Below are 23991 nucleotides of genomic sequence, written 5' to 3' on the forward strand. Positions count from 1 at the left end.
TTAACTACGGTGCCAAGTCCCAATGTGAGTTTTGTGTTATTCACCATATTTTGTCAGTTTGATTATGAGTGGTGCTTGAGAAAGCAGAGAATTTAGAGCTTTAATTGCAGTGCATATATGCAACACATTAACTTAAAATCCCTTTAAACCAAATCTTGTGCAGTGTGGGAAGTTTTATTCAGGTGCTATAATCATTTGTCAAGAAGAGAACATTTACAATACCTCATTACCTGAATATGTGAAAGTGACAGTATGCAATTAATAACTTTTCAATGTACATTTGGATATGTTTTCTTTAATACGCTTAAACATGTTTATCTTGACCTTAAGCTCGGAAATGCTGGAGGTATTTATGCAATTCAAAGGGTGTCAAAAGAACATTTTAATTCTCTGCAACATTTACAAGGCAAAAGACATAGAGATTAGAGGACAGGAGCTGGTGGCGGTGAGGGGTCTTGTCTCTGAACACTGGGGTAAAATGATGACACCTGGCCTACACACAGTGCACAGCATGAACAGCCAGTTTTGAGACCTTTCTCTACTAAAGCATCTCATTATGAGGAGCAGGGATTGTTAGGCAAGAGAACAAAACAGTGTGGAAATCTTTCACTTTCTGCATGAGACCACAGGTTTTTTTTCAAACATGAACACACAAGAATCACTTAAGGAAATGGAATTTTAAAATGCTTTAAATGTGGGCTAACATGAAGTTTTACGTGGAGCAGAGTAGAAATGGCAAAGAATTCAAGTACTGTCATTTTCCCAATACTGAAGAAATCCACATCAGCCGGCCCATTTCTTCTCTAGATTTGATTTTATTTTGTAAATACAAGTGTACATTTTCCAGACTATACGTTACACCAGTGCTTCACATTGGGGTGAATGTGAGGCATCATTTGTAAAGCGCTTTTAGCATGTGGCATCTGATGCAGATGGAAAAGCACTATATAAATGCAGTCCATTTACCATTTACCAGTGTTTAAGTCGTACCTGTTAAAAAAATGCCTCTTGAAGAAGAAAAACCCACATTTGCATCGCAGTGGAGTATAAATTACTCTTGACTGGAGTAAGTGGGTATGGATGGATGGATGGATGGAGGGATGGATGGAGTAGACGTTGCTCTGGAGAACAAGTTGCACTTTTTCTGTGTTATCAGCTCTTTAATTTGGAATTTTTGCTATTTTTTGTAGTTTACTGTTATTGACATTTATTCTTTTAGTATTAGAAATTATTTTGATTCCTGGGAAAGGCCTGTATAAATCATCAATGTAATTATTATTAATAACGAGGGCTGAAATGATTAGTTGAGTAACTCCAATAATTCAATTACAAAAAAGTTTGAGGCAAATGCTGTCCCTCGAAGCTCCATTTAACTTTGTAGTACATATGCCAGGCCTGTGTGTGGTGCTGTAACGTCCACCAGAAAAAAAAAACAGAAGAAGACTAGAGCATACGCATAAGCCGTGTAAGAGCTAATCTGTAGCAGCAGAAGCTACAGCTTTCCAACGTGAAACACAAGAGTAAAACAAAGCCTTTTAAGATAAAGAGGGACCACGCTTATCATCTGAAATAGACTGCATATTTAATGCAAAACTGACTTCAAATATGACTAAATTAAGTACTTTCATTTATTTTCGGAAATCCGCTCCTTTGTCAAAACGGTACATGAAAGGAATGGGCACTCGCCTTTGCAGTCATACAGCGTGATGCACTGCTGCCTCATCAGGGCTCGTAACATCAGATCTTAAAGTTCAGAGTCTGTTGTATTTGCCTCTGCCACCCTTCCCCCCCAAAGGAAATTGCCAGTACTCACAAATATAAACATCCCTTGTTTATTGTTTCAGCATTCTAAAGAGACAGACAGACAGAGGGAGGGTTGGAGGGCGCTTCATGTGCTGTTTTGAGAACGGAGTGCATTTCCAAAAATAAATAAAAGTACTACATTTAGTCATTTGGAGTCAGTTTGGGTAAATTGTTGGCGTCAGTTTGGGTAAATTGTTGCTCCCCTGCCAGAGCCCAGTTTTTCACTGGCTTTGCTCACGTTCAGGTGCAGCCTGATGGACTGAGGATTACACCGACTGCCTGTGCTTGTGGTGCGGTGTCAGGGGAGGGTTGAGCTCCTGAAACCGGGAAAGATCAAAACTTGTAAAGATGTGAAAAAATAAATAATTACCCAGGAAAACAAAAAGGGTTACACTAAATTTGACAATCTGCGTGGTGGCACAGCGACATTGTGCCATTGTTTAGGGAGAGCCCTGGACTATTAATGTTGTTTAAAAAAGCAAAAGTACTTTTTATCCGATTACTCAATTAATCACCAAAATAATCAATAGAATACTCGATTACTAAAATAATCAATAGCTGCAGCACTATTAATAACAAATGTGTGATTTTTTTTTCACTATATAAGTTGCACCAGTGTATAAGTCGCAGTTCCTACCAGAGTAGTAAATAAAATAACCAAATAATAATAATAATATAATAAATCCCTACTTACACTGGAACATAGTGTATACGAGGTCTGTCAATAAAGTATAGGTCCTTTTTATTTTTTTCAAAAACTATATGGATTTCATTCATATGTTTTTACGTCAGACATGCTTGAACCCTCGTGCGCATGCGTGAGTTTTTCCACGCTTGTCGGTGACGTCATTCGCCTGTGAGCACTCCTTGTGGGAGGAGTCGTCCAGCCCCTCGTCGGAATTCCTTTGTCTGAGAAGTTGCTGAGAGACTGGCGCTTTGTTTGATCAAAATTTTTTCTAAACCTGTGAGACACATCGAAGTGGACACGGTTCGAAAAATTAAGCTGGTTTTCAGTGAAAATTTTAACGGCTGATGAGAGATTTTGAGGTGATACTGTCGCTTTAAGGACTTCCCACGGAGCGAGACGTCGTGCAGCGCTCTCAGGCGCCATCATCGGCCTGTTTCAAGCTGAAAAACTCCACATTTCAGGCTCTATTGATCCAGGACGTCGTGAGAGAACAGAGAAGTTTCAGAAGAAGTCAGTTTCAGCATTTTATCTGGATATTCCACTGTTAAAGGAGATTTTTTTAATGAAAGACGTGCGGACGGATTGCAGCGTCCCGCGACGCTCCGCCACAGGAAAAACACCTCTGTTGGAAGCCTTAAGGACAAGTTGGAACATGTCCAGCTGTTAAACAATTTCTCATATACTCACTCCACTGAAAGCCATCAAAAGCCGCCTGGATTTTACAAATGGTTATCAACACGGAGGTGTTTTTCCTGTGCTGCCGCACTGCGTCGGCCCGTCCGCACGTCTTTCATTAAAAAATTCTCCTTTAACAGTGGAAGTCGCCAGTCTCTCAGCAACTTCTCAGACAAAGGAATTCCGACGAGGGGCTGGACGACTCCTCCCACAAGGAGTGCTCACAGGCGAATGATGTCACCGACAGGCATGGAAAAACTCACGCATGCGCACGAGGGTTCAAGCATGTCTGACGTAAAAACATATGAATGAAATCCATATAATTTTTGAAAAAAATAAAAAGGACCTATACTTTATTGACAGCCCTCGTATGTTGTGTCTCAAAGTTTCGTGATGCTGCAATTTGAAAAATTTTGTGCCTGTTTGATGGCCTACTCCTAATCTCTAAATAGCAATATATCTGCCACAGCCAGGTGGAACATGGAACCCCCATTGGCTTTCTTCAGCTGCTGGGGTCCTCAACAATCAGCTACCTGTGTAGGGGATCATGCACAAAAATCATTTCACCATACCAATGAATGTTTAGGATAAAACAGGTGCACAGCCCCCTCCGGCAATCGGCCTGCCAATTATACTAAAAGAAATAACTGAATTATTAATTAATTATAGTTAACAATGTAGAATTTTTATTTAATCAGAAAATGGTACCAAAAAAAGCAAATCCTAAAAATGGGTATAAAACTTAAAATTAAGTCCGCCTACAACTCAAATTGCGACAAAATGACACCGAGGTAGGACAATTTGAGACACTGTATTCCGAGTTGAATTTTGAAAAATAAAAGTCAGAAATTTTTGTTTCAAAAATACTGACTGCACATGGGTTCTTTTTGGCATCTTCCATTTTGCTTCATACAATGTTGACAATGGCTCTTTCCATTACCTTGTCATATACCCAAAACAGACACTGGTGTATGTATGTGTACAGGCACATCAATGGCTTTGATTCAAGTGTTAGGAAGAAAACCAGATGTATGTGAGCAGTTAAAAACGTGGTAAAGAGGACAGATAATTTCATTCATTCCTAAGAATTTTCAATGTCTTGACAAATGTAGCTTTTATCACATTCTTTGCCACATTGGATTGCAAAGACAAAGATACCACCTTCACACCAAAGTACTATTGGTTTCCAGAGGTACAAACAGTTAACCATTACCCACCTTTACCATTACCCATGCCTTCACATGTCGTCTCCAAGTGCACCCTCAAGTGCATTACTGTGAAGTTCAAAAAGCAAAAAAATATGATGTTTGTAATGGTGTATAATACAATTCGTGACTGAACCCGTAATATTTCTGAAAGGTCTGTTAACTGAAATGCATTTCAGCACTGGACACCCCGATGATGAGTAAATGCAGACTAATGGGATTTGTAACCATTGTGGCAGTTTTGCTAATGTGGTGAATTATTATGTTTCTCCCTTAATTCATTTGGATACATTAGCCTTTAAATTAGACACTAAGGTTATTTGTCAGTATGGAATAATGCAGAATAAATAACCTCCAGTTCTGACTCATATTTTTGTATCGTCTATTCAAATTTCTAATTTCTGCATTCTATGGTCCTAAATGATCTTAATTTCTGATGTTAATATAGTCTGCTTTTGAATTACCACTGGCCATCAAGTGGAACATAGTCATAAATATTACTCTGAACCTGCCATATTACTTCAAATGTGAATTTTGTTCATGCAATTTTGAAAAAAAATACATATTGCCCTTAAAATAATACAATGGGTAATGATCAGATATAACCATTTATATTTGTTACAGCAGAGTTGGGTAACACGTACTTGGATTGTATAATCAGATTACAAAAGATACGTACCTATAATTATACCAATTTACATTGGGAAAAATGTGAAATCACATTGTAGTTACACTCACAAGTTACTTGATTATATTTTATTTATGAAAATATGGTATTTTTAAAATTAAGAGCCCTTTTTCAGTCATCTAAATCTATTAATTCATTAACTAGAAGTGTCCTAGAAGCAGCTCTGTCCATGGAGCCAAGGGAAGGATGTCAGTCTTCAATGAATATAGCTTGTGTTTTTGTATTTTTTTTCACAGTGTATTTGTTGATATGTTGATAAGACAGACACTTTTCATACAGATTTACATCACCGGCATTTCAATAATATATATGAATGTAGCTTTCTAGTTAAAAATCTTTTCAAGAGAAAAATGCTCACTGGGAGCTGAAATTAATCAATGGGGGTGTAAAGACAGGCCCCTTCATGTAGTTGAGCCCCAAAAAGTAAACCTGCTGCAAATCGTGAATTATCCGCAAACCCTTAAAATAAAACGGACAATGCAAAAATATTGCAAAGAACAAATGAAGGCTGTATGAACCTATAGTAGTGTTCAGAATAATAGTAGTCCTATGTGACTAAAAAGACTAATCCAGGTTTTCAGTATATTTCTTATTGTTACATGGGAAACAAGGTACCAGTAGATTCAGTAGATTCTCACAAATCCAACAAGACCAAGCATTCATGATATGCACACTCTTCTTCTTTGTCTTTCGGCTGTTGCCATGAGGGGTCGCCAGAGCAGATCAATCGTTTCCATCTCACCCTGTCCTCTGTATCTTCCTCTGTCACACCAACCACCTGCATGTCCTCTCTCAGCACATCCATGAACCTCCTCTTTGGCCTCCCTCTTCTCCTCCTGCCTGGTGGCTCCATCCTCAGCATCCTTCTCCCTATATACCCTGGGTCCCTCCTCTGCACATGTCCAAACCATCTCAATCTCGCCTCTCTGACTTTGTCTCCAAACCGTCCCACCTGAGCTGTCCCTCTGATATGTTCATTCCTAATCTTGTCCATTCTTGTCACTCCCAAAGAGAATCTCAACATCTTCAGCTCTGCCACCTCCAGCTCTGCCTCCTGTCTTTTTGTTAGTGCCACTGTCTCTAAACCATACCACATAGCTGGTCTCACTACTGTTTTGTAAACTTTCCCCTTCACCCTTGCTGATATTCTTCGGTCACAAATCACTCCTGCCACCTTTCTCCACCCACTCCACCCTGCTTGCACTCTCTTCTTCACCTCTCTACCACACTCTCCATTACTTTGAACAGTTGACCCCAAATATTTAAACTCATCTACTTTCACCACTTCTACTCCTTGTAACTGCACTATTCCACTGGGCTCCCTCTCATTCACACACGTGTACTCAGTCTTGCTTCTACTGACTTTCATTCCCCTTCTCTCCAAAGCATATCTCCACTTCTCCAGACTAGACTCAACTTGCTCTCTATTCTCACTACAGATCACAATGTCATCTGCAAACATCATAGTCCATGGGGACTCCTGTCTGATCTCATCTGTCAACCTGTCCATCACCACTGCAAACAAGAAAGGACTCAGAGCTGATCCTTGGTGTAATCCCACCTCCACCTTGAATGAGTCTGTCATTCCGACTGCACATCTCACCGCTGTCACACTATTCTTGTACATGTCCTGCACTACCCTAACATACTTCTCTGCCACTCCAGACTTCCTCATACAATACCACAACTCTTCTCTTGGCACCCTATCATAAGCTTTTTCTAAGTCCACAAACACACAATGTAACTCTTTCTGTCCTTCTCTGTACTTTTCCAACAGTATTCTCAGAGCAAACATTGCATCTGTAGTGCTCTTTCTCAGCATGAAACCATACTGCTGCTCACAGATCTTCACCTGTTTTCTAAGCCTAGCTTCTACTACTCTTTCCCATAACTTCATGCTGTGGCTGATCAGCTTTATGCCTCTGTAGTTACTGCAGCTCTGCACATCACCCTTGTTCTTGAAAATAGGAACCAGCACACTTTGTATCCACTCCTCAGGCATGCTCTCACTTTCCAAGATTTTATTAAACAATCTGGTTAGAAACTCTACTGCCATCTCTCCTAGACATTTCCATGCCTCCACTGGAATGTCATCTGGACCGACTGCCTTTCCACTCTTCATCCTCTTCAACTACCATCTGTCCTTCCCCATTCCTATCCTTGATACCATATCTACCCATTACTTCCTCATCACCTCTGTTCCCTTCACCAACATGCCCATTGAAGTCTGCTCCTATCACCACTCTTTCATGCTTGACTGGGTTGTGCGAGGCATGTGATATTCGCTACAATTGGTTCGTGAGTATTTCCCCTTTAACATCAATGACAGCTTTTGTCTTTTGTGGTAGTTTTGGACAAGCATCACTACTCTTAGCTTCATAGTGGAGTAGAACAGAATAGGATTTTCTTTCACCAAAACAGATCAACTCCAGGCTTGCATCTCAGATGTACCTTCTGGCAATTTGTAGCTAAATCCTCCTCGATACCACTTCATCATGAAGATGGATAACCGGTGATACAAAATGCAAAGCTTGCACTGTGCATAATTTCTCCAATCACAGCCACGTAAGCCTATAACTTCTTCTGGGTTGTCTGAGTGTCTTGGTGGCTTTCCTCACTGTTCTACTTCTTGCACAGTCACTCAGTTTTTGAGAACTGTCTACTCCATGCAAATTTACCATAGAGTGCCATATTGTTTGTATTTCTTTGTAATTGATGTAAATAAAGTCTGAAACATATTCAGCGGCAGCTTTACCATCAGGGAGCCTCGTCCACAAACTACCACAAAAGACTCCAAGCTGTCATTGATGTTAAAGGGGGCAACACACAGTATTAAGAACAGGGGTATGTAAACTCTTGATCATGTTCTTTTGGGTAGTTCTCTTGTCATTTTGATTTAAAAAGAGGAAACACAGTTGTTTGCCAATAAATGGCTTCACCCAGCCACTAACCATGAGTTAAAAAAAAATAGTTTTTGTGTTGTCAAAAAAGCAAAAATTGTGCTAGGGTATGTAAACGTTTGAGCACAACTGTATACACAGACACACCCTGCCACAACCACATCAAAAAAAAAAAAAATTGATGGCTTTCATCAGAGACAATCAAAGCATTGGTTGCCTAACAACCATGCTGTTAAAGGCAATGCAGTTATACTGTAAATATCTCTAAAATCTGAAACCCAGACATCATCCTGCTAGTGTGTATCTATCTATCTATCTATCTATCTATCTATCTATCTATCTATCTATCTATCTATCTATCTATCTATCTATCTATCTATCTATCTATCTATCTATCTATCTATCTATCTATCTATCTATCTATCTATCTATCTATCTCAATCAGAAAAATGCCTTGATTCAACCCAATGCTGATCACTGCGATTGAACTGGGAATCCCTAATTAATATGGTCAAGACATGTTGTGGATTAATGCACTCTTCAAAGTGTGCCACTTGTTTTTATAACTGTCAAAAATCTCACAATCTGACAACATAGATGAATCGGGAATGGGCGTGAGAAAAAAATTTAATAAAATACAGATCTGAATCTGACTCAAACTTAACTGGTTATTCAGTCCATGTCCTGTTTATACATAAGTAAGTCCCTTCGGCTGCTCCCTTTTTTACACTTGGGGTCACCACAGCAAATCCAAGGTGGATCTGCATGTTGAATTGGCACAGGTTTTACGCCGGATGCCCTTCCTGACGCAACTCCACATTACATGGAGAAATGTGGCAGGGGTGGGATTTGAACCTGGAACCTTTTGCACTGATATTTAAATAAAAAAAAAAAGTGAAAGAAAAAAAACTGCCTTTACATATGAGGACCCTGGTGAGAGATCAAAGGTCACACTGTGAAATGAAATGCATGAGGCGTTACATCTGCTCAGTCAAATGTAATGTATAAAACAAATGTGTGGTTTCCTCTGGCTTGTTGAAATGTAAAGATGAAGTCATCAGTACTCCCTGTTTTGCATGCAATGCCGAATTATCGCCGTGCAGCCCTCAGATCTTGATGTGTGCTCAGTGTGGGCAGCTTCCCACGCAGAGAGATATGAAATTTTGCCATTGTCAAAATTGAAAATTATAATACATTTGATATGTCTGACTTTGCCTATGGCAAATTCTCAACAATTGATGTGAGACATTCAGAAAAGATAAGTGGGCAGTAAATGTTTTCCTCAACTGCTACAATAATTTGATCGGAAACACCATTTATACACAGATTGCTTTATATTCAGCGCGGTAAATAAACTGAAAGTCATGGGCTTCAGCCAATTGTTTGCAATGACCTAAATTGCATTTTAGAATTTTAATTTTGTGTCGCTTGCTGATTTTTCAGGACTCTAGCTGTTCATGTAATAAGCAGTAATTACAGACCCCTCCAGCGGACTTTGAACATTTCACTGTATTCTTTAACTGAGAATGAAAAACTGTTGCTTCCATTAATGCACCATCGTGGGCACTACAAATACTCACCTCATATTTAAAGTGAAGATTGTGCATTATGACCTCAAAAAAAAAAAAAAAAAAATCTGTTTCACTACACTCAGAATGAAAGCTGTTTGATTATTTGTCTGCCTATTAAATCCAATGGCTTTCATCAGGGCAGGTGCACTCTTGAATGAACTGGCGTTGCAAAAGAAGGTCTTCAGGCTCTTATTAAATGGACTCTTTACTCAGCACAGACACAGTAAAACTGAAGCGAGAAAGGATTCATCTGAGCCACAAGTGAAAATGGATGTCTGGCTTTAATGGGTAGAAAACAGTGGGAGGAAATGAGGTAAACAATCTCAGTGGATTTGGCTGTTTGGACTGAAAATTATTTGGTTTATGGAGTATTTGGTTTATGGCTGAAAACTGTACTGTTGTGTTATGGTGGTTTAAGTGTAAAAACAACAACAACAAAAAAATCCTTCATGTTCTACAACTTATCCGGATCTGGATTATGGTGGAAGCAGACCAAGCTCATCCCACAATTCCCTATCTTTGACCAAGTCCTGTAACTCTTCCAGAGGGATCACGAGGTGTTTCCAAGCCAGCTGGGAAATATAATCCCTCCAGCATGTCCTGGGTCTTCCCCAGAGCCTCCTCCCAGTTGGACATGCTTGGAAGACCTCCCTAGGGAGACTAACAGGGGGTGTCCTCACCAGACGCTGAACCACCTCAGCCATAACAGAACTCAAACAGGAACTTGCAAGTATTGCCACACTGGCCCAGCACCTCTCACCCTGTGTAACTCCGGTTATTGGGTTACTGCCACGACACACACCGACAACTATCTGGCAACAGCTCAAAGCAAATGTCTAAGCAACGGCGGCCTTAAACATTGACCACTCCACTTCCATGTCCTAGCCTTCATCGGGAAGTGGGAGAAGCTTCCTCAGAGGTGTAAGTTGAAAGCCCTCTGGACAATCTCTTCCAACTGACATTGCCAGGAACCCTCACTATGTGTTTGGACCTTCCAAGTCGGTTCTGTGGCTTACCCTGCCACTTGACCCTACTCATTACCAGGTAGGGATCAGTTGACTGCTCTGCCCCTGTCACGTGACCCTACTCATTACCAGGTAGGGATCAGTTGACTGCTCTGCCCCTGTCTTCTTCTGAGTGTCCAAGACACACAGTCGCAGGTCTGATGACATGATTACATCATCAATCTTTGTCCTTGATTGTTCTGGGACCATGTGTACTTAGGAACACCCTTGTACTTGAACAGGGTGTTCGTTATGGACAATCCATGATGAGCACAGAACAACAAACACCACTTGGATACAGATGGGGGGGGGGGGGGGCATTCCTCCCAGTCAGTCCTCTCATATGTTCTCCATTGTTGCCCATGTGTGCACTGAAGTCCCCCAGTAGAATTAAGGAGTCAACTTAATTCCACTAAGAGTCTCCAGGAAGGCTGGATACTCTGAGCTGCTGTTTGGTGCATATGGAAAAACAACAGCCAGACAAGAATTTGAGATGAGATGACATAGCATTGTGGCAGTCCTCTTGTTAACCAGGGAAACTCCAAAATTATGGCACTCAGCCAAGAACGTGTGAGTATTCCCACACCTGCTCGGCATGTCACCCTGAACAACTCTGGAGAAAGAGAGAGCCTAGCCCCTCTACAGAAATTTGGTTCCAAAGCCATCTCCACTGGACAGGTAACATCCCACATTGTAAGAGGTCATTACCACAACCGAATGTCAGTTCATGTGGGCTACTGCCCAAACCACACTGAACCAGACACTCCACTTGCGGGTGATCAGCCCACATGAAGGTGACACCATGTTGGTTTTTCAGGCTGAGCCCGACCTAGTCCCACGATTGCAGATTTGGCCACCAGGCACTCGCCTTCAAGCTCCCACACCAGGTCTACCTCCATGAGGCGGTCCCGGTCTCCTGAATCTGGGCGACATGACACTGTCTTTTCTGTGTCAATCATAAAAAGTCTACTGGATGATCCTTTGTCTGTCTCCTTACTTGGGACCAATTTGCAAAGAGTGGCCCTACCAGGTGCTAATGCTCCAGACAGCACAGCTCCCAGGATCACTGGTGCACAAGGCATGTGGAGATTAATCGATACAAATCAGTATCTAGATACAAACATGCGCAATGTGAGTGCATCAATTCATTCAGTGTGCATCGATTCAATTGACGGCTTGAATCGTGTTGCATTGCTTGGTGCATGCTTGCATCATTTTTTTCAGGGGTACATTGAATGCACCACGGACACGGACAGTTCAGAACACTGAACCAGCCGTCATTTTGAGGGTGTTTATCGAGAAAAGGATTATTTTATTTCTCTGATTGCAGACTGCCGTGGGTCTGCTTGAAGCTTGAAGCAATGGAGCAGTGCTTTGACCCACTGTTTCAGAAGTGGTGAGTCCACTGGCCTGAGCACCAACTGGTGTGTAAACTGAAGTTGTCCACCAGGTAAAGGAAATAATCATAGTAATATGCTCTGTTTTGTGTAACTAAGTGCGCAGCTCCAAAGAGCCGCGCAGATTTCGGTTGGAATTAATAACGTCAGAGCATATTGCCATTTTAAATCAAATGACACCTCTTTCAAAATGTTAGAATACAATCAATAAACTATAACCAACCAAATCCGGGTGTTTTTTCCCCAAAATGAGACATCCTGTGTTTTTTTTTTTGTTTTTTTTATGAATTACATCCTGAGCTCAGCTCAGAGGCTATGGAGTTACATTTATGCCATTAATATCTGAAAGGAAATGCTTTTGACAAAAGCTACAGATTTTATTTTTGTATTTATGTCCAGAGATCAAGGATCCATCATGTACATCAATGATCCAGTGACCATGTACAGATTTTATTCATTTTTATTCATGTCCAGAGATCAAGGATCCTGTGACCAATTTTAAGACTTACAGATGCAGTTATTGTGTTTGTTTTATGTAAAAATACCAGAAGAAGCTGAGGTTGCTTCTCCATTATTTTCAATTGGAATCATTGTGAGCTGCACTTGCTTCCTGTTTGCTCTTTAAAGTAGATCTGCAATGAAATAAATGTGGTCAGATTTCAGAAAAAAATAGCTGATATGTATTTATAAGACCCTTATGAATACAGTAAAGTAAATCTGCAAGCCCAAATTTGTAATTCAGTAGAGAAACCTTCATTTAAAAATGACAAATTTGCAGCTAAAATTTGGCCCTCCACGAAAACTGTTTGTACATCCAGGACATTGCAGTGATGTGAGGGAGAAGACGGAGCACTAGTGCCTTCAGTCCGATCCCGCATTGAAATTGATTTTATCTGTTAGTAATGTTACTGTTATACGAGGTCTCTTAGAAAAGTATCATACCTTTTTATTTTTTTCAAAAACTGTATGGATTTGATTCATATGTTTTTATGTCAGCCAAGCTTGAACCTTCGTGAGCATGTGTGAGTTTTTCCACGACTGTGGAAAAAAAAGACAAAGGAACACCTCCGTTTCGGAGTGTTAGAGGACAAGTTGGGACATGCCCAGCTCTCCACAATTTCTCTTATACTCACTCAACTGGTAAGCACTGAAAGCTGAGATAGGCATGTCCCAACTTGTCCTCTAACACTCCGAAACGGAGGTGTTCCTTTGTCTCGCTTCATCAGCGATTCGGTCGTGACACGTGAAGCCTCCGCGCGGCTTTCCATGACAAAATCTCTTGGCTGATGTCCAGCTCTTGTGATAACAAGAGAAATTGCACACGACGGTCCCGGCTCCACACAGCGATCCGTTTAGAAATGATGTGGTGGTTTCTGCCTCTCGATGGCGGCTCGGAGCATGGCGCGCCGTGCGCCATTGTGGGTCGTCCTTAAAACTGTAGTAACACTCCTTATTCTCTGTGAAGCCCGTAAAATTTTCACCGAAAGCCAGATAAATTTTTCGAATGGTTTCCAGCTGCCTGTCTCTAACAGTTTCTGAAAAAATTCTGATGGAAAAAAAAGCCCAAATCATTCCGCCATTTCCTCGCAATGAAACAACGACAAGAGGGGTGGAGCAGTGCTCACTCAAAGCCTGCCCACAGGCAAATGACGCAACTGACAAGCGTGATAAAACTCACGCATGCGCACGAAGGTTCAAGCTTGGCTGACGTAAAAACATATGAATCAAATCCATATAGTTTTTGAAAAAATAAAAAGGTACGATACGTTTCTAACAGACCTCGTACACATCTTGGTTTCAGCATCCAAAAGTAAGCTGCAATGAATGCGATATACAGCTCTGCATGCTCAGATCAGCGGCGACATCGACAGCGGGTGACGTTCTACCCTGACGCCTTGCTCTCACTGCCTCCGATGCACTTACCGAGTCTGCGGGCTCGGTAAATGCCGTAACGTGCAGCTCACACCGCCCCTGTGTCTGCTTTGCAGCCGACACCACCTCCCTGTCTACTGAATGGAGGTGCGGCCAACTTGGCACAAGTCCAGAGACTAAGCTCGCTGTTTTGATGCGGAGCGGCTGGTGACACCCGTTGCCCGCAAGGACAGACTTCTTGCGGCAAATCCGCAGCGCCGCACAGTCTCGGTAATTGGAGCCGCAGAGCTCCGTGGCCACTGAGAGACTTTTAATGACTTGAATTCTTTGCAAAAATAAAGCAAAAATAAAAGAAATGTATACTCACCAAACGTACCGCAAGACAATATGAAGTTTTAAAAAAAGTCGATCCTTCCGTATAAGACAATAAAAAGGTGCTTTTGTAAGAGATGCAGATTGACGTAAATCCACCAATTACAGTTGGTGCACGCAATGCATGCTGGGATAGGGTCTTCTCTCTGACGTCTCGGCATCGTCCCGGATGTGCTGACAGTTTTGCCGAAGGCTAAATTTTAGGTGTAAATTAGTCATTTTTAAACGAAGATTTCTCCGTTGAATGACAGATCTGGGCTTGCAGATTTTCTTTACTACATTCAGAAGGATCTTATGTGTAAATATGTCATTTTTTGCCTCCGCTCCTCTTTCCATGACAAAAACTCCTGTAACAGTGGAATGTGCCGTTCATTTCCAAACTGGACGCTGTGTTTTATCCGGGACGTCGTCTGACTAGCACAAGAATTGTGAAAAGATGTGGACATCAGCACTTTTTCGGGACACTGAGACAGACGTGCGGAGGAATTCCGCGCGTCGCGGCGGTGCCGCATGGCGGAAAGCAACGCCATGATGAAGCCTCACGGGACATGTTCTGGAATGCCCAGGCACATCCACAATTTCTCGGATAATCACTCGATGGAAAAACCACCGACAGCTGTCTGAACGCCATCTCAAAGCCGTCCTGTCAGACCAAAACGGAGGTGTTCCTTTGTCTGGCTCCATCAGCAAATCGATCTTGACGTGCGAAGCCTCCGCTCGGCTTTCCATGACAAAATCTCTTGTTAAAAGTGAAATCTGCCGGAAAATGGCTAATGTCCAGCTCTTGTGATAACCAGAGAAAGTGCACATGACGGTCTCGGATCCACAGAGCCATCCGTTTAGAAATGATCCGGTGGTTTGTGGCTCTCGATGGTGGCACAGAGCGCGGCGCGCCGAGAGTCCTTAAAGCCGTCCTTAAAGCTGTAGTAACACTCCTTATTCTCTGTGAAGCCCGTAAAATTTTCACCGAAAGCCAGATAAATTTTTTCGAATGGTTTCCAGCTGCCAGTCTCTAACAGTTTCTAAAAAAATTCTGATGGAAAAAAAGCCCAAATCATTCTGCCATTTCCTGACAATGAAAATCTGCCGAGGGGGCTGGACCACTTCTCACTCAAAGCCTGCTCACAGGTGAATGATGCAACCGACAGGCGTGGAAAAACTCACGCATGCGCACGAGGGTTCAAGCTTGTCTGACGCAATCACACGTGATTCAAATCCATATGGTTTTTGAAAAAAATAATAAGGTCTGATACTTTTCTAATAGACCTCGTATAATGTAATGTACACTCAACAAAAATATAAATGCAACACTTTTGGTTTTGCTCCCATTTTGTATGAGATGAACTCAAAGATCTAAAACTCTTTCCACATACACAATATCACCATTTCCCTCAAATACTGTTCACAAACCAGTCTAAATCTGTGATAGTGAGCACTTCTCCTTTGCTGAGATAATCCATCCCACCTCACAGGTGTGCCATATCAAGATGCTGATTAGACACCATGATTAGTGCCTTAGATTGTCCACAATAAAAGGCCACTATGAAAGGTGCAGTTTTGTTTTATTGGGGGTGAATACCAGTCAGTATCTGGTGTGACCACCATTTGCCTCATGCAGTGCAACACATCTCCTTCCGATAGAGTTGATCAGGTTGTCAATTGTGGCCTGTGGAATGTTGGTCCACTCCTCTTCAATGGCTGTGCGAAGTTGCTGGATATTGGCAGGAACTGGTACACGCTGTCGTATACGCCAGTCCAGAGCATCCCAAACATGCTCAATGGGTGACATGTCCGGTGAGTATGCCGGCCAAGCAAGAACTGGGACATTTTCAGCTTCCAAGAATTGTCTACAGATCCTTGCAACATGGGGCCATGCATTATCCTGCTGCAACATGAGGTGATGTTCTTGGATGTATGGCACAACAATGGGCCTCAGGATCTCGTCACGGTATCTCTGTGCATTCAAAATGTCATCAATAAAATGCACCTGTGTTCTTCGTCCATAACAGACGCCTGCCCATACCATAACCCCACCGCCACCATGGGCCACTCGATCCACAACATTGACATCAGAAAACCGCTCACCCACACGACGCCACACACCCTGTCTGCCATCTGCCCTGGACAGTGTGAACCGGGATTCATCCGTGAAGAGAACACCTCTCCAACGTGCCAAACACCAGCGAATGTGAGCATTTGCCCACTCAAGTCGGTTACGACGACAAACTGGAGTAAGGTCGAGACCCCGATGAGGACGACGAGCATGCAGATGAGCTTCCCTGAGACGGTTTCTGACAGTTTGTGCAGAAATTTTTTGGTTATGCAAACCGATTGTTTCAGCAGCTGTCCGAGTGGCTGGTCTCAGACGATCTTGGAGGTGAACATGCTGGATGTGGAGGTCCTGGGCTGGTGTGGTTACACGTGGTCTGTGGTTGTGAGGCTGGTTGGATGTAGTGCCAAATTCTCTGAAACGCCTTTGGAGACGGCTTATGGTAGATAAATGAACATTCAATACACGAGCAACAGCTCTGGTTGACATTCCTGCAGTCAGCATGCCAATTGCACGCTCCCTCAAATCTTGCGACATCAGTGGCATTGTGCTGTGTGATAAAACTGCACCTTTCAGAGTGGCCTTTTATTGTGGGCAGTCTAAGGCACACCTGTGCACTAATCATGGTGTCTAATCAGCATCTTGGTATGGCAAACCTGTGAGGTGGGATGGATTATCTCAGCAAAGGAGAAGTGCTCACTATCACAGATTTAGACTGGTTTGTGAACAATATTTGAGGGAAATGGTGATATTGTGCATGTGGAAAAAGTTTTAGATCTTTGAGTTCATCTCATACAAAATAGGAGCAAAACCAAAAGTGTTGCGTTTATATTTTTGTTGAGTGTATAATGCAGCAACTCTTTGGCGCGCAAAGGATTATAGGTTAGGGTCTGAGCATCTGGGCGCCAGTAGATGGCAGTGTTCTATTTATTATGACCCTGGTTATATCAGACAGTTGTCTAATCACTTGACTTTTGGCTTTTGCAAAAGCCTTTTTTTTTTTTTTTTTTTTACAAATTAAAAAAAAAGGCATATTTTACAAAAGCACATTTATATGTAAACACTAGGAATGAGCGAGTACACCACTATCTCCATCTGTTAAACCATCTAAATTATCTGTATCTGTACGTGGAATGGGCGGGGCCTAAACTGGAAGTGGGCATGGTTTAACCAGGAAATGGTTGGTGCTTACATCTGTACATTATTTTAAGTCTGGAATTGATATGGATTGATCAGAAATTGCTATATGTATTGTTTATTTGAAAACTATTTGCAGAACAGCCTCAAAATTGAGATTCAAATCAATTATTTTGATCACAAACATAAGAGAACTGTTTACAGAACAAGTTTTTTTATGAACTCATAACATGAATGTTCTTAATTGTATGAAAGAATATTTAGTGAGCAGCCTCAGAATTGACGTTCAATGTTTTTGATCACAATAGTAAATTAACTATTTACAGAACAGCCTCAAAATTGAGATTCTAATCAATGATTTTGATCACAAAAGTAAGAGAACTATTTACAGAACAAGTTTTTTATGAACTCAGAACATGAATTTTCTTAAGGATATGAATGAATAACAGAACAGCCTCAGAACTGACTTTCAGTGTAGTAGGAAATTATGAACTAAGTATGCATGAACAATACTAATAATATGTCAGCCTTGTTCACTGTATTCTTCTCAAAAGCACCGCATTCACTTCGAGAAAAGTTTTCCAACTGACTTATATCACCAGCCAGAAAACAAACGGTTAAAAAAAAAAACACTGGAGTGGAGGCAGTGAGCGACGCAACATGAGCCGCTTTCACCTCTGTATTGTCAAATGCACCACATACGTTACGAAAGAAGCTCACCAAGTCACTATTAAATACCATACAAACCAAAACAGAGGTGAATTGAAGAAAAATGATGGCGTACTGACATAGCAACGTGAGCTAGAGTCGAGCCAAGCACAGACAGAGATCAGTTCCTGTGTGTGTGTGTGTGTGTGTGTGTGTGTGTGTGTGTGTGTGTGTGTGTGTGTGTGTGTGTGTGTGTGTGTGTGTGTGTGTGTGTGTGTGTGAGAAGTTGCAGAGAGACATGTCTGTGTAGGGAGGTGCAAGCACTGTGTGTGACTGACCAATCACAGAGTGTGAAGACAGTCAGTTAGCCAATCAGGATTTTCCTTCAGCACGGGTACAGATGTTGACGGGTTTCACTCGGATCATGCTCGTGCTCATTAAAAATGCTGTATCCGTACCAGATACTCGTGGGAACGTGTATCCGGCTCAACCCAAGTAAACACCTCACATTAACGTGTTGGTTTTTACATAGAATTAATGAGTCAACCAATCCGTGTTAGTGGAGGCACATTTTACTCATAATCCCTTTGGCATCTGTCTGTGTTTGTTACAAAACACCAGAATTAGTGCATTATTTAAAATTAAAAGATATGTTACATTTTAACTTTGTACAAATGACAAAATTTACATTAATGGAGTATTCTATCCATATTAATTCATTTTATAAATCAAAATCATAAGTCAAAACTGCTTTATCTTCCAAGACCTCTGCCTCACAGCAACACTGCTATATGCTGTTCAGGAGTAATGATGTATTTTTTGCATGCAAGCGAGCGATTCTTTGTTTTGGGTTTACGGTCACCTTTGACGCTACCAGAAGTGATCGTGGTGATAAAACTCAAAATTAGCTTGTTAGTAATTGTAAGTGTACCGGAGACAATACTGAAAGTTATCGGTTAGCTGTAGCTTCTGATAATTTCTTGAGTGGTTTATCAGTTTAGCTTCATAAAAGATAACTTTTCAGTTACCTGGTTATCTGTTATCAAAGCTAACTTTTTGGTTAGCTGTGCCCACGACTGATCAAAAGCAAGAGGCTTTTCACTCATGGTAATGAGAACATAACACTTAACTAAACTGACTAAACAAATTGAACTACAAAAACACAATATATCAGTAACACTAACAACACTGTTAACCTAACATAAACCACAATAACAACATTTAGTAAGTCCCTTCGGCTGCTCCCTTGTTTGCACTCGGGGTTGCCACAGCAAAGGTGGATCTGCATGTTGATTTGGCACAGGTTTTACACCGGATGCCCTTCCTGACGCAACTCTACAATACATGGAGAAATATGGCAGGGGTGGGATATATATATATATAGAGAGAGAGAGAGAGAGAGAGAGAGAGAGAGAGAGAGAGAGAGAGAGAGAGAGAGAGAGAGAGAGAGAGAGAGAGAGAGAGAGCTTGTTCTAGGATACTATTTAAACAACTACAAATTATAAGGAAGACAATGCTCATATGGCCAAGGGTATTTTAGCATTGCTTTATATTTTAAAGTTATGAACTGCTTGAGTGTAGCTCGTGCACTGCTTTAACATACTGTCTTCAAACTCATAGAAGTCCAAAAGTCAGCAAGAGACTCACAATACTTGTCACAGGAACAGAAAAAGTGAACTTTTGTAATTAAATTAGTGCTGTACAAGTTCATGTTGAATTAAATTACTGCGGCAGTGAATGTGCAAAACAATATTAAAGCTGAACTGAAAAGAAATTTTTAACTAAATTTTCCCACTGTGGGCTGTTAGACATTCTATATGCTTCAGAATGAGCAGCTAACGTACACGTGCAGTGACTGTTTATGCATTCAAATACTTCCTTTCAAACAGTAACAAATGTGGAAATGGGAGGGTAGGCAGCTTAAGCCTCAAACGGACCATTCAGACCACATATTGTAAATTGTCCTGCACCCCGCAAATTCCATCATTTTCAAATAGATAATTATGATGCTTTTATTCTGCTCGCTGTTCTCTTCCCGAACATTATTAATCCATTTTCGAGAGATAGGACACACTGACAGATGGGATACTTGCTGTGCTCGTGTCCTCCCACTCTGATTGCAGCAACCCATCCACACTGCCCAGGGGGCCATATGTGCTCTACTCCTTCTTGAAAGAGTGCAGGAAAGAGGCATGGAGGCTCGCCAGCATGCAGTAGCCTGGTTTCTTCTATTGCCAAACAAGCGAGCATGGAGTTAGATGTTATTCAAGGCAGATAAACTTCAGTTGTTCTTTTTCTTAACAGAATGATTTAAGTTCTGAAAAAGTGGACATGTTGGACAAAGTAACTGCTTTTAATATTAATATTCCAGAAACACTTCTTCTGTTTGAAAGGGTCCTTTTGAAACAACTTTTTAGCAAATGTACAGGTCACCAAGTTGCTATTCTTCATGTGTGGATTACTGTGTGTACAGATAATCGGATTATCCGAGACTGGAGAAGACGAGCGCCTCATGGCTGGATAAGTGGTCAAGGTGTGACCAGCACCACATGGTGGATGACAAATCTACCCCCCGCATTCCACTAAAACATCCAGAAGTGTGACTACCAGTAGCAAGGATATGGGACTAATTTGTGGACTTGGCCTTACACTGGACTTTGAACAATTATGCAATTTAACTGTTGTAACTGCTTGCAATTCTGGAACTGTTAGAATGGCCTAAGCAGTGGGTCACCCCTCTGTGTCTGGTCTGCTTAAGGTTTCTTCCTTAAGCAGAACAGAGGGAGTTTTTCCTTACCACTGTGACCTGTATGCTTGCTCAGAGGAGTTAGTATGGTTAGACATTACCCATAAAAAACGCATTGAGGCAGTATTGTCGTAATTTCGCACTATATAAATAAAATGAATTGAATTGATTAAGATGTTGACATTCTAGTGTGATCCTGGATCTTTTGGTTCTCTGAAATTGATGCTTGATTGATTGTCACAGCAAGATATGCTGGACGGAAAAACATCCTATGGATTGGGGTGTATTGGTCATAACTGTAGAGAAAATTCCATGACTCGCCTAATCTGGCACAGTACTGCTTGAGAGTTACCACTTCCATAGAATACTATATTTATGATTTTTTTTAATATTTTTTGTATTTCCCCTGTATTGGCCCTACGACAGACTGGCGTTTTACCCAGACTGTCCCCAACCTCACACCCTATTCACCGCTAGGATAGGCTCTAGCTCCCCCTTGTGACCCTTGATTGTAGTAAGCAGGTGTAGAAAATGAATGAATAAATGTATTTTCCCAGGTCCTTGGTGTGTATTAAAGCTATAGCATGTATGATTTAGGGGTGTTTAGTAGCAGAAATAGAATATAACTTTCACATCATCTGTTCATTTGGCGTAGAGACTGCAACAACAAATTGAAGTGGATTCATAAGCTTAGAATAAGCCTTTCATATCTGCATGGGAGGAGGCCCCCTCATGTAGATACACACTGATAAAGACAATAGTTGAACCAACTTAAAAAAAAGCATTACGATAGCTAAAACCTGAATGAATTAAGTTGTTTGAACTTAAGTTTCTAAGTCAAGTTCAAACAAAACTCATTCAGGATTTACCAATTGTAACGCTTTTTAAGTTGATTGTTTTTTCAGTGCTGTAATCCAAATGGAACATAGTTACTCTGTCTTTCACAATTTTTTCAGCATAACCGAAAGAATTAGCAAAAAAAAAAAAAAAAAGAAAGAAAGAAGAATACATAAACATTGGCTGCTGCCCTGCACATTGATTAATTTTTGCTAGTGCAGGGTAACAAGATTGAGTTTCCAGAAAAGTGAAAACAAGAAGGGGGGAAAAAAATCATGACAAAAGACATAACTGAATCTGCAACCTCACCACTAGGTGGCACTACATCATTCACACTGTAGCAACTAGGAAAAAATAAGAACACTACAAAAACGAGGTAATTTTTGTTGTGCACACACAAAGTTTGCAACATTTAGCAAATATAAATGCAACATTTGTCACTTTGTCACTCTTATTCAGATGTCTTTTTCAGTTTTATGTTGTCCTCTAATTAGATTTTTCTGGCTGATTTATATACTTTGTCCATGAGCCAGGAGACAATTCTAAGCTAATCAATACCACTTAAGATGGCAAAACAGCACTTAAAGAATAGAAAATAACACTTTAGGAAAACAAAAGGAATAGTTTGGCATCATCTGTCATGCTTAGTTATCAACGTATGGGGTAACATGTCATATGTTATAGAATCCAATCGATGTTGGCCTTGTTTGACTTTTACTTTGGAGACCAAGCTTTCAACACAATCAAAACTATTCAGTTTATTAATCCTATTAGTTCAACCAATCATTTTCCTCACTTTTTGTCAAAAGCAACTTTAACTTTTGACCCCTGTACAAACTGAAACTGACCTTTTAGTTGTTTTTGCCCGATAACATTCAGTCACACATAGTCCAAATTATAGCTTTTTGGAATATTTATGATCATGCAATTAATGTGGTATAATTTTCAATAGGACTGGAGCAAATTTCAATTTTGACCCCTTTGTAATTTTTCATTGACACCTACCTGGCTACAGCTGCCACCCTGGGATGACCCTTGTGTCAGCCACAGAACACTGAGGCTGGATTTGAAGTGTTGTTTTTGCATCTTAATGGTACAGAAAACCTATTTAACCCATGGACTAACTCTACTTGGTCATTCCGGTACTAGTAGATTACTGATGTCCTGATGTCTTTGTAGAATAATTATTCAACAGTTTGCTTCAGTGTCATGGATGGAAAAATAGTTACATGTCTGAAATGGGGGTAGGAGGTATGTTGTCCCATATAGTGGGGGTGGGGGTGCAGGGTGGTATGCATGTTCAGATGGGTGAACAATGCAGGGGAACTGTTTTGTCCAAGAACACAGGCATAGCACAGCCAGGAATCAAACCCACGTCTACACATTGGTTTCACACCTCCTATGCTATTAAACCACCTACTCTTTGGGTGTGGGTGAGTCTTAATCTCTTCCTCCCACAGATTGCACAGATATGTCCAAAACAGACACATAAGTAATTAAGCAAATAAATACAACTATTTACTTTGAACCCTGCACCCTACATTGTGCTTAGATTACATACACTCAAAAATGGCTCTTTGAATGCACTCAATTCAATTATGTGCAGAATTTCCATCTCATAATATACGTAGCCCCAACTCAAATAAAACACATTCATATAAGATAATGCAGTTTAATTTAATTGGAGAATTTAATTGAAGATATTATTAGATGGAATCCACTCCAAATAGTCAGCTTTTTGAATGTATCACTCAAAAAAACTGACTCAGTGGATGAACTCAATTCAATTATGGGTAGCATTTCCATCTAAAATATATATATATATATAGTCCCAACTAAATTATATTAAATTATCTTGCATGGAGGGCAGCAGGGTGGCCTAGTGGTTAGCACTGTTGCCTCACATGAAGAAGGTCATGAGGTCTTATCTAGCCGGCTGCAGCACCATTTGTCATAGCTAACAACATAGTCAGTTCTGTTTGGGAAGCTAATGTTAATACACACTTTTGGTTGCTTTTGTTGGTTTATGTATTTGTTGTTATGATCATTATTGTAGGGTGAAGCGGCAGTTTTGTGCTTTATATGCCAGTCACTGGCTTTGTTCAGCTTTGTTGGCTAGCAAGGTACGCTAGGCTAGTTAATGGCTAAATTAATGATAGCTCATCTGGCTATAGTTAGCCTACTTTCAGGATTTGCACTTTTATTTTACATGGTGTAGACTTTTAATGGTTCATCAGTTTAAAGGATTCTTTAATAGATATCAATAAATAGTTTCTAAGTTTGGGGTTTCCATTAGAAAGCATGTAGAGTATGAAATTTGTCTTCCTATAGTAGCAATCCATAATCTAGCTAGCAGGATTAACTTTAGATAGAAACCTAAAACATATTACATCATAGC

The 23991-nt window shown here is 40.8% G+C and overlaps 1 long non-coding RNA gene across 1 annotated transcript; it reads right to left on the reverse strand.

Moving 5' to 3' along the window:
- Positions 1–1300: 1300 nt before the first annotated feature.
- On the reverse strand, positions 1301–22418 carry LOC117520469. The gene is made up of 4 exons (XR_004563659.1): positions 22207–22418; positions 21886–21890; positions 6720–6725; positions 1301–1312 (listed from the first exon to the last, which is right to left on the reverse strand). It is a non-coding gene; the product is annotated as an uncharacterized LOC117520469 (long non-coding RNA).
- Between the last annotated feature and the right edge of the window lie 1573 nt (positions 22419–23991).

Source organism: Thalassophryne amazonica, chromosome 1 (assembly GCF_902500255.1).
Source record: "Thalassophryne amazonica chromosome 1, fThaAma1.1, whole genome shotgun sequence".
NCBI lineage: Eukaryota > Metazoa > Chordata > Actinopteri > Batrachoidiformes > Batrachoididae > Thalassophryne > Thalassophryne amazonica.